This window comes from Opisthocomus hoazin, chromosome 2 (genome assembly GCF_030867145.1).
Source record: "Opisthocomus hoazin isolate bOpiHoa1 chromosome 2, bOpiHoa1.hap1, whole genome shotgun sequence".
NCBI classification, from domain to species: domain Eukaryota; kingdom Metazoa; phylum Chordata; class Aves; order Opisthocomiformes; family Opisthocomidae; genus Opisthocomus; species Opisthocomus hoazin.
In genome coordinates, this window is record NC_134415.1 from 47107721 (window position 1) to 47127747 (window position 20027).

At 42.9% G+C, this 20027-nt stretch overlaps 1 long non-coding RNA gene across 3 annotated transcripts in view; it reads left to right on the top strand.

Annotated features, from left to right (window-relative positions):
- LOC142360528 (uncharacterized) overlaps window positions 1-20027 on the top strand; it is a 123689-nt gene that overhangs the window by 74821 nt on the left and 28841 nt on the right. For all 3 annotated transcript variants that reach the window (XR_012763124.1, XR_012763126.1, XR_012763125.1), the window contains one exon: window positions 4347-13411. This is a non-coding gene — a long non-coding RNA (uncharacterized LOC142360528). The remainder of the gene's footprint in view (window positions 1-4346; window positions 13412-20027) is intronic.

Sequence of the window (20027 nt, forward strand, 5' to 3'; positions counted from 1 at the left end):
CATGAAACATGAGGAGTCATCAATGCTTAGTAGGGAATGAGATTTTTTTTTTTTTTAGTATGAATGTATCTGAGAAACTAAATAAGAGGACCAGCACAGAGTAAGTTTGCCTTCTGAATGTCAAAAGCAAAGGCCATACTTGGAGCTGATTAATGGCTACATAATCTATCAGTTCAAAATGAAGGAGCTACAGGTTGTAGATAAATTATTTGTAAGATAATTTGGCTTGACCTTAACAAGGGCTAAGGTTCCACAGACCATGGAAACGTCTATCAGTCTCTCTGGGTCTGGAAGCACTTGGTGATTTCTCTTAATGTATCATTGCAAATGTATTTGTTGTTTGTGAAATCTCAAGGCAAACAAGATCTTTTAAAACTTCTTTATAAATAAGTCTATAACAGCAACGATGGAAAACATTCAGCCTGGGATCTGATTTCTCATTTTTGTACTGGGGGGGGGGGGGGGGGGTGTACCATGCACCTCCAAAGCTTTCTCAAGAGCAGGCAATGAAATGTGTGGCACTGGGGGGAGCTGAACTAGATGGTGTTGGCAGTGTTGCTGGATAGGGCCCTTCTGGCCACTGGAGTTCATGCTCCATGAAAAACCTCTAGTCATTCTGGCTGCTTTGGGCCTGCTATGCACTGACACACCCATGTTAAGTGGCATAATGGGTGCCAGGATATAGTGGTGAATTCCCCAGAGACAGATGCAGAAAATGTTTTCATCCTCTTTAGTCTGCAATATGAATGATCAAGTTTCTCCCTTTGCACAGACTTTTTGTTTAGCAAGTCCCTTTGTCGACCTTGGGCCTTTCTTGCTGCAGGTAAGGGTAGGTGCTGTGATGGGGTGAGAAAAAACTCCTGGTCACCTTAAACAGAAGGTACCTGAGGAAGGTTACTCATCTGAAAATTTTTGCTTATATGCAGTTAAACCAAAGCAGGGATGTTTTGCCAACTGGTGGCTGTGAATAATGACAGCACTTCCTTCACATTTCCAGCCCTCACCAATACAGTGCTGTATTGGTCCTTCATCTGCCCAAACTCTAAAATTTTATCAGTTGTTCCTGACCCTCCTGTCAGCAGTTGCAGAGTGGCTCATCTATCAGATGTCTGTTTAGTACAGATGTATACTGGAGATATAACGAAAGCAAAGTACCTCCCCTATCACTGCGGTGCCAGAAAGACACAGATACCTGGTTTTCTCTAAGGTTTTCCATCCCTGCAACAAGTCTAACTGTTTCTATAGGTGTTGTTTCCAACTCCTAACTTCCCGACTACAGCATAGGTTTGGGCCAGTTTTCTCTGTGTGAATAAATGTGATGATTATTAAGCATGAATGATGTATCTTAAATTCCACTTCATGGTTTATTTTTGCATTGCTAAAGATGGCATAACAGTATCCCACGGCTGTTTGCACACCTGGTTCATCCCACAATTATTTGCTCAAGGGCTGAGGATCTGATATAGTGTCTGTTTAAGATGATGCAAAAGCTTCCAGTGGTTTCAGTGAGCATTGCTCTCACTTGAAATTGGTTTTATCAACAGTCTTTGCTATTTTCCTTCAGCAAAAATCTTGTCATTTTTTAGTATGGGGAATCATCTGTTTTCTTTCACTGTTGCATTGCCTATGTTTACCCTTTTTCTTTGCTTACACTATTTTCTTACCAATATTTAGTTTGTGCACATTTCCAATAAATTCTTCCAGGCCCTGCTCTTTTGGGGCTAGTTTCCAGTCTACTCTCTTATTCCTTTCTCACCCAGAAAATCCGGCTGTTGTATTTTTTCCCAGTCAGTTACTCTGCCTCATGCTATTTCCGAGGTTTTCTTCCCCTTTCTACCCCTTCCTCCTCTCTCTGTGCAGAACAGTACAGGAGCTCAAAGCACGGGTATGATCTGTGCCATGCCTCTGCTTCTTCTCCCTTTCTGCTTTCTTCATTGCTTCCTCTTAAAATACCCCTGGAAAGGAAATAATAAACAGAGGAGGAGCCAGGGAAGGAGGCAGTATGGCCACATTTCTAGAAACAGGAAGGCAAAGGTACCGGATGATGAGTGGTAGTTTGACATACAGTGTCTGAGCTCTCATCTGTTTTGTTGCTTTGTGCTAAGCATAACTGCCACACTGTCTTGATTTTGGAGATGGACAAAGGGGTTCACACGCAAAACCAGACAGTTCTAGCTTTTATGTTCACAAAGCAAGCCTTCAAAATGTAAATTGAGCTGTAGAGACCTCTGGACAGTGCCGGCTAAATGAGACAGCAGTGGCAGCTCCCGGGCTTCCCTGCAATCGTACCAGACGAATTTGGGGCTCCTGTCCCAGAAACAAGAGGTTGAGAAACAGACTCAAAGTCAAGATTAGTATTCACTTATTCACTGTAATGGGTTGTGGTTCTAAAATAGCTTGGGCGTTTTTTTTTATTACATTGCTCTGAATTTTCTTTTAATGGTAGTGTTATTGCTTACTGTGGAAAGATTTTAGCTGTTTAGACACCTCAATATTTCAGGGAGATCTCTTATTTCAGAAGGAAACTAATTCAGTGTTTAACTCGTAGCAGTATCTTTTGCAGCCTGTTTTTAATGGTAAAAGCAAAGATAAATTCAATATAGTGCAAATCATAAGAATAATATACAGTGCCTTCTTTCATCCTTTTTTGGGGCAGACCTGCCAGCCAACGTTACATAGACCTCTCTGGTGGGAAAAGGAGATGCAGAAAGTGCTGCCATCAGTCTTCGCCTGCATTTAGCTAGACCCATTGACATTCACAGAGTGTAATGGCAGGAAAGCTTTCCAAAGCCATTTGACTCTAAAAATTTGAGTTATCATCATTGTCATATCTCAGTCTGGCAGGGAAAATGATTTATTGGTCAAAATGTCTTGTAAACATGCACATTCTATTCAATTTAATCAGAGGCAGTCCCTCTCTCTGAATTCAGAAGGCTCATCCACAAGTGAAGGAGGAATGAAATAGTGGGTAATTTACTTACTCCTTCAGCTGTCCTGTTGGCTCTGAATCAGCAGAGAAGGGGTCAGTCCAAATGCCAGTTGCTCTGGGAAAGAGAGACTCTCCCAGGCTTTGGGAGCAGGTCCCTGTTTTGGCACTGGGCAGCCATCCAAACATGGACTGGGCTTGGCTGGGTCCTGAGGTTTGTGTCTCTGCATGGGACTGCACCAGGGTAGTTGGTTTCAAGCTCACAGGGTGCCTTTACCATGGGGGTTGGTAAGAGAACCTGCTGGGAAGGGGAAAAATGCAGGTAGCCTTTTTGCCCGAATGACACTGGTAAGGGATGGGGCTGGCCCAGTGCCAGCTGGCTATAAATAGGATCTTATTCTGCAAGCACTTATGGGCCTAAGTAAATCTACTTGTGCTAATGGCCTTATTAAGCTCGAGCCTGTGTACATTACAAATCTACACAAAGAGAAATTAGACCCCAGATTAGATTAGTTGCTAAAGGCTGTGAATGTACAGCTGTTTGCAAAATCGCACACTGAATTTCATTTTTGTGTAGACTTTTACTGATAGCAATTTGAAGGCAGTCATTAGAGCCATCAGCCTTTGAATCAGAAATTTCAAGGGACACTTCAGTATAAATCTGCTCCTCTGCTATAAGAAATTATTCCTGATTTGCTTTGGGCTATGGAAACCAATTACATGAATTTTGCTCAATAACCTGTTCCTCCCAAACAGGGGTAGCACTTCTGGCCATAAACAGACATACTTTTATTTCCAGTTAACTGTGTGGGTGTGTAAACATAAAGAAAACTGTTTTTTAAACTTGAATTTAATAACCAGAAAATAGTTGGAAGACAGAATCATCGTTTACAGTTAGAATATAAGGCTCTGGCCATCCTTATTCCTTTCGTCTGCATGCCAGCTGGATTTGTGAAAACAGACATACCCCTTCTGATTCATTCTTCTTCACTCTTCTTCTGTAAAATTCTCCTCTATTAATCCATGTTCCTTTTAAAAAAAACCCAACTACATAAAATCATTAAAACTCGACATCTGGTACACCACACCTCACCAGTGGCGGGCGGTGTTATTTTCAATTTTTCTCTTTTTTTTTCTAAAAAAAAAAAAGTTTTGATATTTAAGTTGAACTCTTCCCCTCCCTGCCTCTGAAGTTCTATACTGAGTGAAGGAGGATCACCTCATGGTGAAAGGTGACTCAGGTTTTATCGCTTTGTGATAAATACTAAATACATAAATAATGCAGGCTCTATTCATTAATAGCTCCAAGGCTCCAAGATTTAGGAAAGTGTGTGATACTAATTTTCAAAGTGAAACTTGACATAACTCATGGTGCTCTAGTTTTCTTTTAAACTTCAGCTGTGCTTTTCTTCTATTCCAGATATGCCAGAGCTGCCTGTAATCCCTGAACCCTGCTGAATTCACATCCTGATGATATATAAATGTTAAAGGGATGGAACTGGTAATTCTGTCTGACTGGTAAACTGCCTTATGTCACCCTATTTCTAATGGCTGCTATCAATGTATGTATTTTACCTCTTCCAGCTACAGTGAAAATGCTTTAATCTCATTATTAGTATAAAAATAAGTCATTACTAACATTTAAAGCAATTGTTACCTTCCCTCCTTGCCAGCCCATTCTACTATGTTAATATTGGTATTTCTAAAATTAAGCTTTGTACATATGAGTCGGGCCTCCTGTGTCATTTGTTTGAAAATCCTGAGAGCAATTTCTTAAATAAAAATTGTGCAGGAGAGGAAGAGGGTCTTTTTATTTAACTTCAGATTTCCATCCTTTAGGACTTTCTTGCTGGGTGTTCTCAGGCTGCTGCTGCAATCAGAAGACTTAATCAGTTTTAAATGAAAGCTGAGATTCTTGCATTCCCCAGGAGCTGAAGTTTTCATTAAAACCACCACCCAGTATCATGAGACTTGCAATTAAATTCCTGAGCTGCCAACACAGTTGCAAAATGGTTTGTAAAGCCAGAGTGGGATAAATATGCTGGAAGAGCAGGCTCTCAGGTGGCATAAGCTGCTGCAACTGCTTCTGTTTTAGCTGAGCTCTGGATGTTTACTGAGAGGCGTAGCACTGCTCAAACCATATCTAGCCAAGTCTTTCATCAAGCTGGGGTCAGGACAGATGCAGCCACAGCGTATGTATTTTCATGTTGCCTGTGTGGAGGAAAGGCCGTATAATTGCTGCACGAGGATTTTTGTTAATCTGTGTGTGTAAAGGCCTGGCTGGGAGGTGGAAAACTGGACCATGAAAGCTTCAGTTGCATCTTCTGGGATTCTTGTCCCAGGGCTTCAGAGCCCGTGGCAGTGTGCAGTGCCGATAAGGAGATGAAAAAAGAGCTGTGACGCAGACAGCCTTCGCACAATTACGTGGTGAGGATGTTACAGAGTCAAGTGGTTTGTGCGTTTGCTGCATGGAGCAAATCTGCTCGCTCCTGAATGGTTAACTCTTCCTTTTCCTTTACTATGTAATTTAATGCGTAGCTTTTAAGGGCATCCAAATTTGTCAATGCTAAGGAAATAGCACTTGTGTTTCTTGTTACTTGCAATGGTTTATGTTTCCCTGCTTCCAGGGCCACTGTGAGACCTCTAAAGTACTGCAGTGTAGCCCAACCCCTAAGCCTGTGTGAAGATTTAGCAATGTACAAGCCACGCTCTGGCAGAGATGGGAAACCTGAGATATCCTTGCTTGAGATCCAGAAGTGGAACCAAGGAACCATTCCCAAACTTCTTGTATTATTGATGCCTCCTTTCCTCATTAATGCCACAAAGATTTGTGTGAAGGGACTTCCACAGTGCTAATGCAATTACCCACCTAAATCTCCCCTGTGCCAGGGGCAGGGAATGCTTTGGTTCTCTGCCCTCATGTTAGTGCTGGGTGAGTAATTGAATTATTTGTTAGGTAGCAAAAGTAAAAATCCTTTCCTTTTACGTTTGATTTTTGTTGGTAGTGTTGAGGTCTTTTCAATACGTTTTACTTAGGCTTGAGTTATAGTTTGAAATGCAAACTGAAAATATTTTTATTTTTTTTCCCATTCCAATGCCCATGACGGTCAGTGATTTCAAGTCAAGCAGCTCTGCATTTTTTTTCATGAAAAAGATGCTGTCCTGCAACATTTCACCTACCTCTATTTAATGCACTAAATCTGTCTAAAAGAGCATCTTTGAAATAGATACATTTCCCATTGGCACTAATAGCAATTACATGCTTGCACCGGTGAAGTCCTTAATCCATTGTTCCTCCATATGATGTGAGTCAATTTGAAGGCAAGGATATTTAGTCCAGTGCATAGGAAATGAGCTGCTCTCCTCTCAAAGTGCAAGCTGAGAGAAGCCCAGCAATCTCATCTTTTAGGGTCAGGCAGACACAGTGTTTCTTGAGGCTGTAGCAAAGACAGAGCATGAAAAGACCCTCCGAAGGGGACACGAGTGTCAAAATGTACAGAGGCCATGTAGTCAGAGGCTGTATCAGAAGGATCAGGCTGTTTTGGGGGCATCCTTCAAACAGATTGTGCAAGGTGCCATAGGCAGGTGTGGGTGGTCAGGCTGTGCTCTCCTTCCCTCCCTTGCCTGTGGTAACTCAGGCAGAGACTGTATAGAGTTAAACGAGCATGGCAGCAGCTGTGCAACTTCTGAGTGCCTGTACCTGCTGCTGCCGGGACCTTCACATCACTTCAAATCTGGTTATGCTGAAAATCCTTACCCGTAGCCTCACTGCTGCCACTTAATTTCCTAAAATCCCCTTGCATTTGGTATCTGTGACAGTACAGGCAACTGCACTGTTGAGCTTGAGGAGGATAAAAGGAGCATCACAATCGCTTGTGCGAAGCAGGACTGACTTCTGGTCTAGTGAAAATGACTGTGAAGGAGAAGGAATAAATCTGAAAGGACCCACTCTTAAACCAAGATGGTAGGATACAGCTGGGGCTGGGCAACCTATTGTGTGAAACTACTTCTACTAATCTTATTCGAGTGTGGACAGACAGCTGGGAGTGAGTTTATTCATTGTAATGGGCTTGATTCTGTGAAGCTGTGAGTGTTGCCAGCAAAGATGATCAGGTCAGCTGCTCCATGCAGTAGGAGGAGAGGTTGTATCTACAGAAAAGAGAAATGCAAGTTCAGGACACTGGAGATTCTGGTGATTAATGATAGAAAACTATTGTGTTTGGGGAGAGGAAAGTAAGCAGCAAACAGGAGCCTAAATTAGGCTGCAGCTCCCTGGGCAAAGCACTCAGGTTATAAATATTCTGGTAGCATTTAGAGCAGGGCTGGCTGTGCTCATTGCTCTTTGCTGTCCTTGACAGTACTGGTGTGTTGTTCGTGCTAGTATTCTGCTCTGCTGACAAAACCACCAGGAGTATCTCAGAAAAGTGGGAGGAGGCTGTGCGTAGGTTTGGCAGCAAGACTTCTGAATATGCTGGTGAGCGAGGAGGCTGCGTGCTGCTTGCCACTGCAGCGCTGCAGAACAGGAGCTGTGGGTTGGGTTGTGAGCGTTTAATCATTCAGCTGGTGCCAGTGATGCTGGTTTTAAAGAACATCTTTTCAAAGGAGCAAAACCTTTACACGAGATCACTGGCTCTTGACTGTTGTGATCAAGCTGGCACAAGGGCTTGAAAAGTCCTCCCCAGCCCCAAAGCTGACAGGCAAAGGATAGCAAGGCATGAAGAGGAAAATGGGGGGTACTGAGGCCCTAGCTGGATGGAAGAGCTGGGAGCAAAGCAACAAAATGCCATTGTCAGGCTTAAAGCACAGCAGATTTCAGCCTTCAAAATCTGGCAGCAGTTGCTTCATGGGAGAAAAATAGTTATTGCTCCAAGGAGTCGACACCTGTGGTGAGCTCTGCATTTCGCTCCGTGTCATGGTACTTTCCTCAGGAGGACTAGGTGGAAGTCATCAGCTCCTGCGGTTTGTGGCAAACAGGACCGAGCGTTGGCCGGTGTTTTCTAGGCTGCAGTTTATGGGGTCACTGGGAATTGCTGCATTGCTGAATACAGTCAGTCCACTTAACAGCACAGCATTGCTTCTAAAGGATCCCAGCTGGCTGCTCCTGTCTGCTGTGGCGTACAGAAATGAAAAGTGCAATCCAGCCTCTGGTTCAAATGAAAATTCTCTCTAATCTGGAACAGCTCTACCCTGGGAGGTGCCTTAAATATGATAGCAGGGCTGCTACACCATGGAATTTGCTTTTTTTATTTGTAATGAAAAGAACTTTATTCCTGTCACAAAAAAGTTTAGTGCAAAAAGTTAACTACAGTAATGTTTTTGGAAGCTGAAAATATCAAGAACTCAAATAAAAGGCAACAGTGCGGTTTTTTTGGTTTTTGGTTGGGTTTTTTTTTTCCCTTCCCCTTGTAAAGCCCCTGGGAATTCATTTCCTGGTGTCGCTGTTGTAACTCCAGAGCCAAGTAATTAATTTGTATTCGTGTCTGTCCCACATGTTTCCATTAAGTATTGCATGCAATTCAAATTAAATGGACAATTAAACTAAAGATGGTACTGAGCAAATAAGACTGCAAACCATACATATAGGCAGGAATATAGCCCTTCGCAAGAGTTCCATTCTGGCATCAGTTATTCTCTGCCTGGCTGCAATGTTTTTCTTGGATCACTTATACAAAGAGGCCACTTTGATTTTTGTTTCCATACATGACATGTTATGAGACCAGTGCTGATGTCCCCGTGGTGTTACTTTAAGTTTTGCCTCTTTCTTTAGCTGTTACAGTGGGCTGCTATATTTGCCCTGTAGGAAGGATACATGGGGCTAGGACATGCAGCACAGACTCCAGCCTGAAATTCAAGGGCACTTGCTCTGAGCTTAAATGTGGAGGGTGATGGTTACCAGAGATGGAGCATGGTTGGTCAGCCAAGTCTGATATTTTTCAGGTACCAGTCTCCTCCGGATGGGGAACATTTTGCAGACTTAAATTACGACCATTGCTGTGTCAGTAATTGTCATCTATTTGACCCCCTCACCTGCGCACATCCACCCGATCTGCGAGTTTGGTTGTTTTAGAACAATATGAAACAAAATGAGTTTTGAATCCTGGAATTGTGTGAGCTTGACTGCAAGGAGAAGGATGTGAAGAAGTTAACTGAGTGTACCTTAAACATTTGGAGTTAGCTTGGGATTTTTAGCTTCAGTAAATGAACTCACTGATGGAATGGAGCAGTGCTTTCTCCCACTATCTGATTTGCATCTCATTTATTAAGTTATCTTCTATTTTTATATTTACATTTCACTCTGTTAATGCTGTTGGACAAAACAGTCACTTCAACCAACAAGGCTGAGTAATTTAGGGAGAATGTTCTGGGACCTTCTGTCTGCTCATTCCCAGTTGTGCTGGTGTCACTGTTGTAGCTAAAGTCTATACTGAGCAGGTAGCCTTAATGGCATTCAAAAGTAAGACTGTTCATGTCAAACTCTGTCCTGGGTTTGGCCAGGACAGGGTTAATTTTCACTGGCATCCAGGAAGGGACACAGCCGGATGGGCTGACCCCACCTGGCCAAACAGAGCAGGGTATTCTATACCCTGTGCCATCATGCTGGGTTCCGGAGGGGGGGAGCTGGGTGGCGGGATCTCAGTCGCGGCTCGGGAGTTCGCGGCGGCGGTTCAGGAGAGCGGCTCTCTGGGTTGTGCAGTTTGTGTTGTGTTTTCTCTTTATCTGTATGGTTGTTGTTTCTGTTCCCTTTGTTTGCTGTTCTGTTAAACTGCCCTTATCCTGACCCCCCGGTTTCTGCCTGTTTCTTTCCATTCTCCTCCGCACCCTGGCGGGGGGAGGGGCAGCCGCATGGCGCTTTTGTTGCTGGCCGCAGCCAAACCATAACAAACTCTAGGTTTTGGCTTAATAAATCAAAAGCCTCTCAACTAATCACGTTGTTTAGCCAATCAGGACCTCAAACCTGTCTGTTTCTGTAAAGGAGACTGTTTTCTGGACATGTCTCTTTGCAAGATGATACAGGAATTACTGTATGGTTATGGTTATTTTTAGGGTTAGTGTTTGTGCTAGGAGAACAAGAAAGGGGTAATGGTTTTAAACGAAAAAGTGGTAGTTTTAGACTAGATATAAGGAAGAAATTTTTTACAATGAGGGTGGTGAAACACTGGAACAGGTTGTCCAGAGAGGTTATAGATGCCCCATCCCTGGAAACATTCAAGGCCAGGTTGGACGGAGCTCTGAGCAACCTGATCCAGTTGATGATGTTCCCGCTCACTGCAGGAGGCATTGGACTAGATGACCTTTAAAGGTCCCTTCCAACACAAACCGTTCTATGGTTCTATGGAAGCGGCTAAACCATGGTTGGACTGGGGCTGTGAAGAAGTTTCCAGGAGAAGCATGGGCTGCAAATGGACCTGGGCTGTGACAAACTTTCTGGTTGCTGTGTTATAGTTATCTTGGCCAGGGTTGGGGAAGAAAAACCCGAACGGATACCTTACTTGACTCCGACTCCCTCTTAATTGCAGTTGGTTTTGGGGGCAGGTGCATCCCTTTCCTGGTGCACAATTTCCAGCTCCAAGGAAACTATTAGCAATTTTACTTAGAGTATGCTTTAAAATATATCATCTATTCATTATTATCTTATTTTGAAGGAAATGGCCCATTCATGATTTTGATATCACAAGCTGTAATGATTTCTCTCTTCATGAGCATTCATTAGGCTTTATTTCATCAGCTACTTAATGCACACTATGATCTTTCCAAACAGCAATTGGCAAGAAAAACAGACTCCGTGGGCATGAGGAAAAACACCCTGGACAGCAGTCTTGACAGTTCAGTGCTGCAAAATCAAAAATCAGATATCAATAGTTCAGGTAAATTGAAGCTGAAAGAAAGCAAAATCACTTTGCAGACCCAGGATAAATGAAAAACCAATCTGAATATCAAACTGATGCTGCTCCAGGGGAGAATAATTTGGCAGCATGTATTTACCGTCTCTGAATATGTTGCTTACAGACAAATTAGGTGGTGTGCTTGGGAAAAAAAGAGCAAGAGATGAACATCAAGTCACAAGGAAGTAAGGGTCTTGATCCAAACACAACCCTGAGATCATTTTGGAGCTGATACACTGCTAAGGGAAAGCAGCGCTGTAAGCTGCAAGGTTTTCCTTGGTAGGAGTGTTCCTTTATGCAGAAATTATACAGCTGTTGATACCAATTTTAGTGTGGCAGCCCAGGGAAAGCATTAATGGTCACAGGACGAGTAGGAGTGAGTGTATAAGAAATGAAGAAAAAACACCCAGTAGAGGGACTGGGGCAGTCAGTAGTGAGAGGCATATCCTGGCCTCAGTGAAGTTACTGGAAATTTTGTCATTAATGTCCAAAATATAGGTGCTTTTTTTTCTTCTCTTTTTCTAATAGTGGTCTTGTTAAAGAGCTTCTGTAGCCAAGCAGCCTTCCTCAAATGCTTGGAGTGGCTGGATTCATCACTGAACCCACCATCCTGAGAACCAGAACAGGAGTGGTTTCACTCACGAAGTCTCGCTGCCAAGTCTCATTAGTGAAGAAAATAAGTGTTCTCTTTTCTCACGTGCAGACATCCCTAGTGCTGTTCACCTCCAGTTCATGGTCCCTTCAAGCTAAGTGCAGCATCATAAAAAGCCAGCCTGCTTTGTAAGATGTGCAGGCTAAGAAGGCACAGACCTGCTGGATGGGTACAGAGAGTAAATGTGAGGGCTAAATAGGAAGGCAGGCTGGCAGGAACAGGAGTGGGAGATTCTACCTGTTAGCTTCCATTGGGTCTCAGGGGAGTTTTTCCACCAAATTCCATTCAAATGGGAGTTTCGGCCTTTAAAAGTACAATTCAGTGTCTTGTTTCATTAAATAAGCTAGTAAAGCTTGTATATTAGTCTCTGATGGGGCTACATTTGGGTGAAAACCATGCTGAATTATTTATTTTGTCATTAATGTCACACAAACCACAGTAAGAAGAATTATATGGGCTGCAAAAGTGAGTAGCGCCAAGTCAGATTCAAACGAATGGAATTGCTGGTCTTCAATACCAGTCGCAGGCTGCAGCTGCGTAATGCATCCAGGAGAGGAGGAGAAGTGAATCAGTAAATCAATGGAAAGGTTCACACCTGACTGACAGCCTTTAAATAATGTAAAGGCTCCCTCAGCACACAGCAGGGTTATATAATATATTAGCATTTAAGACTGGTGCAAAGATATGCGGGGAAGTGTTTTAGAAGTTTTGTCCTTGCAGCTGCAAAACTCGAAGAGCTGGAGAGGTGCATACCTGGAAAATGGGGTGGAAAGCTCAAACCATGTATGGAGAACGAGCAAACAAAGAAATCTTAATTTGACCAGACAAAATTCTGTTGATATTGGCCTTTGCTATAGCCCAAAAGGTGTCTTGTGCTATGCAGTGCAGAGGGCTCGAGGATGCAGTGCTCTCTGTAGTACTCAAGGCAAGGAGGTGAACCAAAGGCCAGTTTGGGGGTCAGGGCTCAGTCTTCTGTTGTGTCACACAAGAGAACATCTCTGTAAGCCACACAGTAAGAGTTTCCAGGATTCAGACATTCTACCTACCTCTCAGCAGCTGCGGACATACCATTCAGGTTATCCTGCATGTCTACAGCTGTGTTCCTTCTTGTGTAAAACAGCCCCTGTTGCCCTGAATAAACATCCATGCAAACACAAACAAAAGCGTCAAGCAGTTGGATGAACAATAATGGAAGTTGTATCTAGCAAATATGGTTGCAGGTTGGAGTCATGTTCTCCGTCTGGTTCTGCAAGCATGTGCATTGTTGTATACTCTCTTCAGACATGTGCATATGCTGCCTTGCATGCACGCTTTCTCTTTCTGAATTATGAAAGGCCTAACTTTACATTTCTGATCCCAGAAATGGGTCATAAATTAGCCATTGCTTTGTAGTTGTTTGGTGTGCTCAGAAAAACAGTTGTGAGGGAAAGAGTATAAAAGTCTGTGAGCAGACAGATGGACATACCTTCTCCATGATGCCTGTGAGCATGCTTTTGAATTACATCTGCTAGATAATGACCAAGAATGTATGGAAATTCTTGATCTGGTTTTAACCCAGGTGATGATTTCGCAGGCTTGATTATTCAGAATTATAACTTTTCTATTTATAGAAAAGCTGTCCACAGAAAGTGACCCACGAAGATGCTTTACCCTGGTGGCTTTGCATTAAATACGAAAATCTAGACAAAGAGAAAGCTGCTGTGTGTGTGTGTGTGTATATATATACACATACAAAAAAAAGTGCATGGCTGATACTCTCTTCATTGCTCTGCTTTTGTATTGTTGTTGCGCACTGCTGAATGAACATGGCCTCCTGAGCACCACCGTCTGTCGACACCCTCTGCTTACCCAAAAGTGGTGAGGTTGAGACACATCAGCTGCAACCCCTGCCCTCCCTCTGGAAGTGTCTCCCCACCGCATATCAGGCTGGGAGAAATTGAGACTTGACAGGTATGGTATTTTATTTCTGATTCAGTGGCAGACTCTTTGTGGGACATTAGGTGTACAGTGATTTATGCAGCTATATAACCTTCTCAGTTTTCTGTTTTGTCATCTGTGAAATCAGGAGAAGTAACCTGAAAATTATGTAGTGATGATAAATACTTTAGTGACTGTATGGTGCTGAGGCACAACTGTAGTTCACAACTGTGAAACTTTGTTTTATTAAATTATTTTGTACTTTAACCAATTAAAAAAACCCAACTGTATCAGAAATTCTTCTGGTTTTTTAAGAAGCTGAGACATCATTTAAGCTGAGACATCATTTATTCTACAGTGAGAAACAATAGCCAGTAAGAAGACAAAATTAACTTTTCATGCAGCTTCGGTGAGGATGTGCCTGTCAGTTCATGAAGGTTGAGTGAGTCTGGTTTTTGCGTGTCAGATAGTCTGCGACAGACTCGGGGGGGGTTATATTGAAGATTTTATGGAATATGCTGTGTGCTGTAATGGTTGGATGAAGCCTTTAAACAGACACATCAATCAGAAGTGACTTCTGACAGCCAGGAATGAGGTAAAGAAATTAATTGCACAGATTTTTTTTTAACAATAGAACAAATTTTGATTTAGAAGTATGGTGGACAAAATCCTGCATTTTGGTCATGAATACTACTAAACAAACCACTAATCTGATAACACCGTTTGCTTTAGTATCTTTAGACATCCCTCTGACTTTCTGGTAGAGCTATGAAAAGTGTCTCCCATCTTCCCAGACTTTCTTCTATCTACCACCCATGGGTCTCCTAACTTGATCCTGTTCCCACAGCCTGATGGTCTGAAATTCACACTGGTTTCTGGTGCCTCCAGGCCATGGGATAGAAGGTAAACTCAGCACCAGCAGTGGAGAGCAGAGTCTCTTGACCAGCGCCATGTTTGATGAGAAGAGCCAACAGACAGGAGAAGCAGGAGGGTCTCTTTGCAGCTACCTAACTGGAAATCCTGACTAGCTCCCTTTAACTACGAATTCAATGCGACAACTTAAAAAGCATCTCCACTAACTGCTGCCTTTCACTGGATTTACTTGACTGGGCTTCATTGTTATTTACTGTCCTACTAATTTCTGTGTCACTGTATGCATGTGTGTCATACATCACGTGTGACACGTCACTGGTAGTTATGCTGACGTGTTCTTTTTTCCCATAAATTGTGGACAGAGATACTGAGCAGCGTGAGGCCAAGATACAGCCCACAGAGACCTCTCAGAAATACTCTAGGGGATGAGGATTTCACAATTTGCCATTCTATTTGAACAGCTGTCATTTAGTCATCTTTTGTTGAGAAATACATCACACAGTGATTTGATTCTGCCCTGTGAACACACAGGTAGTTGCATGATGTATAGTTACTCAGCTCAGAAAAAGTGTGATGAAGGAAGAACCCCCCAACTATGGAGCAGAAAGTTGACTCCACTCAATACTCTCAAATCTGCCACACTGTTACAAGCGTCTTATTTGAATAAAGATTTCTGGAAGGTCATGTAAGATGTTGGCTGGAAGGTTTGGTGTCTTGAAAATGCTGGAGTGGCTTTATTACATTCAGGTGTCATGAATGAGTGGTTAGGTTGCTTAAATGATCACAAGGTTTTGTAAAAGAAGTGGTGGTGCAGCCCCCCACGCTTCACACCTGGTGACTGATCCCAAAAGTCAATCATCTTGAGACCCTATAAACAGAGGTACCAAGAGAGGCCCTTTGAGCTCTTCTGGCCTCCATCAGGCTATGCTCAGTACCTTCCTCTGAGTGCGATGTTTCTCAGAGTAACTTGTGAACTGCCTGGGTTGATCTCCTTAAGGCTCAACCTTTGTCCATTGAGAAATCATTTGATTTGAAGTATTTCACTGAACTCAAGGGGAATTTTTGTGTATGTGTGTGTGAATCGATTCAACATAATATTCTATTAGTGTGGTTGTAATAGCAATTTCTCCTTAATCATTTAGTAAATGTTAACTAATAACTGCTAACTTCCTGTGACTTTCTCTCTCTCTTGAAACTGTGAACACACAAACATATTCCTTAGACATTAACTGTTGTGGTCTAAGGTTGGTTCTGAGTCCAGCCGCACCTAGGCTCCTCTCTGGGAAGGAGTTTAGAAAGCAAGGGGGTCCAGTCTGAACCTGGTGACTCATCCTCCCCCCAAAACATTCTCATCAGCTTTTACCAAGAAGCATCACAAAATCGCACCTCGCTTGTAGACCATTCCGTGGAAAATATTCTTCGCAGCTTAACTACCCCCTTACACATTTTTTCTTACGCTCTGTATAAATCATTTCTATATAAAACTCCTTTAATTTTGTATTATGTTCATTTGATAAGTAATAGAGTGAACCTTGCCAATGAACTCTGTAAGATCACATTCTCTACATTTTCAGTAAAATCTTTTCTTGCAGAACCTTTGAGTAATCTTTTAAGCAACTGAACCGCTCATTTGCGACATCAGGTAAAAAGACTATTTAGCCAAAAAACTTTAAAAATAGGTGGAAATGGCTTTTAGATCCTGGGTTCTTCAGACACAACCCCCTGAGTTGGAACAAACCTGGATGTGAAGGTGTAAGGCACGTGTTTGGGTCTGGTAATAACCAGGAAAGTTGTGCAAGCGTGCAGCTGTGGTGGAGTAGCATGCACTCCAAGAGAATGATTACAGTCCAAATTAAGGCTGTCAGGATAATATCGCTGAAGTCACTCAAATTAGTTTGTATTTACACCAATGTGAGTGAAAGCACAGTTTGCGTTTTAGCATGGAAGAGCAGCCCATAGAAAAAAACAATTAGTATGCTACACTCAAGGATCTCCATTAACTGTAGAGAGGGGGTTTAGCTGCATTACACTGGGTGAAGCTACTACAGGTTTCGATCTTACTTCCCTGAGTAATTACTCAGTATTTATACAGCACTTTATTTCCCTGACTGATAGAAAAGCTTGTTTGCCATAGCAACCCTAGTGGTGACTTTGCTTCTCAGGTACAAAGCACCTGCTAACAGATACACACAGGCACATAACATGAACTTTGGAATTTGTTGGTGTTTTAGAGCAAGAAGGAGCTGCTGTATAAAAAGATGCCAAACAGAAAATACAGTATGCTACAAGCTCATTAAATAAGATTCCTTTATAATCATCTTCAGTAATGCTTTTGTTTCCCCTGTTGATTTTGCTTTCTTTTGTCTATGCATGCACTTTAAAAAAAAAAAAAATCTTGAAACAGAAAAAATACAGCTGTAAGTGGGTAGATGTTGAAGGATATTTTTAGGCTAGTGTTTGACAAAGACTTTGTTAGCACTGTCAAAAACAGCCAAAGGTGAGCATGGATCATCTGTGTTTCCCTTAAAGGAAGTTGCTCTGGGGCGGTGGTGATCCAGACTAAAAGGCTGCTGGAGGCTTGCCTGGGCTGTCTGCAGAATTTGTAGTCAGTGACTTAGTTCCCTTCTCAAGCTGAGTGTGCTCAGAGGAAGGCAAGGAATCCCTCATCTTTTGTCTTTCACAGAAATGTTACTGCTGTTGCAGAAGTCACAAAGGTTGCCATTTCCTGATGTGTCAGCGCACAGTGATGGGCTCAGAGCAACCTCTGCTTCATAAGCGGATCCCAAATGCGTTGTCCTGGCTTGGAATTAGCCTAGCTGTTGAAGGATATGTTGGAGTGATTTACTTGCTCTGAGAAAACAGACCTGTCTCTTGCAGGTGTCTGACTTCTCTGGCTGGAGCTGCCACGTAGGCTTCAGCAGTGGGCAGGTCTGCCACTGCTTTGTAGTTTCAGTGAGGCAAGAGGAGAACATGGAATATTTTTTCAGCTTTACAATTTAATAGCCAGCTTGTAAGTGATGGGGGGGAGCAGTTCTAAAAATCAAGAAGACGCAGGAAATCACGTATCACTTCACGCAACTATCCTCAGGTCTGATTATGCTCCCTTTGAAATTAGCTGAGGTTTCCCATTGTTTATGCAGGAACCCCCCAATGTGCTTATTTATTTTCCTGGCAAGCTTTTGAGCTCTTCCTAGGCTGTATGCAGCTGTGTGGATGGATTTGCAACAGTCTTTTGGGGCAAAGCGTGGCGGATCCAAAAGCTCATGAGTTTGGTAACAACTACCATGGTGCTCGGAGCTCTGGACCGAGCCTTAGAAATACTGATAACCAGCTGAAACTGGAAGCAAACCCAGCTCATAAAAATGACTGCTAAAACAGTCTCGATGCATTTTGCTTAAAATTTGACCAATTGTCAATGTTTCGACTGGAGAAAGTTCTTCATAATATTATCAGTCTCATCATTCCTTTGGTGTTAACTAAAGGCAAAAGGACATGATTCCTTTAAATAAAGTTTCAGATGAGAAAATAGGAGACAGGACTGTATGACCTTTTTATAAACAAACAACCAACCAAACCACTCAAAAGAGAAAAGCCTGAGTATCAATGCCTCTTTGGAGGGATTGGCCAGCAAAGCTCCAAAGCAAATCATAATCCAGTAATTGGTGGCTTTCTGCACCACCAGTTCTTTTTCTTGAAGCAGTAAATTCATCTTTGCATCTCTGTTTAGAGAAAACCTCAGGGTCCCGCCTGCCTTTACTAAAGCACGAGTAACAGCAACAGGGGATGGCAGTGCAATGGCAACTCCTTGGGCAGCATGGGCAGTGGACCTTGTGCAAGGTCTTCTGGGATGCTCCACTGAAAAAAGAAAAAAAAAAAACAAACAAACAAAAAGAAATCCATTATTTCTGCTTCATTTGTTGTTGGCACATAAAGATAAGTTGGCGTAAGGCAGAGTTCAGAAGGAGTTAGCTTGCCAGTGTGAGCACATTGCAGTTACCCTTGACGTACTGAAGCAAAGGTCAGGGTGAATTTTAAGTGGGGATTGAGAGGAAAGTAGAAGCAGGTAAGCCCTGCTTAGTGGACAGCCTTCTTCCCTCTATGGGTGATTGGCAGTGATCCATTTCATTTTACAGGTATTGGGAGTCATAAGAGTGAAGGCAGGGCTTGGGAGAAGGTATCAGCCTGACCTTAATATCGAATTCATGTGGACCAGTGGTCTGGGTTAGGGCTTACTCTTAGAAGTGTATGTTGGCTTTAGCATGACCTGTGCTGGTAGAGTAGATCTAGACATATTTGATATTACGAGTATTTGAGATTGCAGGGATGAGGTTAAGAATAGTTTCAGAGTTAGTGTTGGGCTGAAGGCTGGATAACACTTCTGCAGCCTTTGTTCTTTTGGTAAAGAGCAAGACAGAGCAGCATGTGAGAGAACTTTAGAAGTATTTTTTAAAATAAGGTATTAGAAAACAAAGAAACAAAATGCAGGCACAGTATTTCTTTTGCACACTGAATGCTCAAAATCAATTTCTGACTGAATTGAACAACTTCATCTTGTAGTTGAAACTATTTTGAAATCTACTCTTTTTCTCTGTGCTACTGCTAGGGACGCAACTGTGTAATGATGGCTGGGTTTTATCTGCATGATTTTGGGAGCCGAAGGGATTGTATTCTTCACAGCTTGTTACTGGCAGGACACCTACATAAAGTGCTCTTCATTTGTATTCTAAAATTGGCTTCCTCAGCTGCGATATTCTGCTCTGGAGTTGGCACTTGTAAAAGAAAAAGAAATTGAAGCTTTTGATTTATCCATTGATTTAATAATTCTTTGTGTAATGGTGATCCCTGGAAGAGATGCAAAGTGTTTGGTCTTTCCTGCCTGTCCAATAGGTTATATTTTAAAGGGGAAATTGTAAGAAGTGAGAGATGCCCACGCTTCCATGCTCCTGCTGCAAATCTCCAGGAAAACTGAGATGCTGAATAGGTGTTGGCTTGTGCTGGATTTCCCTGCAGCATTTTGTAAAGCCTGCTTTCCTCAAGAGAGAGATCTTTACTATTTTGCCTACTGAAAACCCTCCCTTTCCTTCTCCCCAACTATGGCAATATCTACTCTGTGGAGGTGGCAGAACCCCGAAACCTTTTCAGATTTTCTGCTTGTCTGTTGCCCGGTATCTTTATCCATGGGGGCAAGCTGGGTTAGTGCTGGGGTTAGGATCAGGTCCCCTGGCTCCACAGGAGTGGCTGCAGGCACCACTTCCCCAGGACAGAGTCGGAGATAGAGCTGGGGTTGGGGTTTGAAGATGCCCTGCACTTGCATATGATGTGCTGTATATCATACCAGACACCCTGGGGCTGTAGATTTTCTTGTCTCCCTGCTTGGGGTTACAAGAAATGCAATGAAGAGATCTGCCTGCTGAGGAGGCTGTAGCTAATATTAGACCTGCCCTGATAAAAACCACGCTTCCCTGCTCCTGCAGCAACTCAGAGGCCATGCTGCAGTCCAGCATCCCCTGATGCTTTCCCCACACAGGCAAAAGTGCACAGCCCCATTGACAGCCAAGCTGGGGCTGCAGCACCCTTTTCTGGTTCTGCGCTGAGCTGGAAGGTGCTGTGCCACTGCTCTGGGCAAAGCGGGGCTGCTGCACCCATCGTTGCCTGCATTTCCACGGTTCCTCCTCACACTGCTGCACCATTTGTTTTCTTGATGGGAAGAGTAGCATTTTGTGACAAAGGTAGAGCTTTGTGACAGCAGCAGTAGAAATTGCTGTCCTTTCTGCCT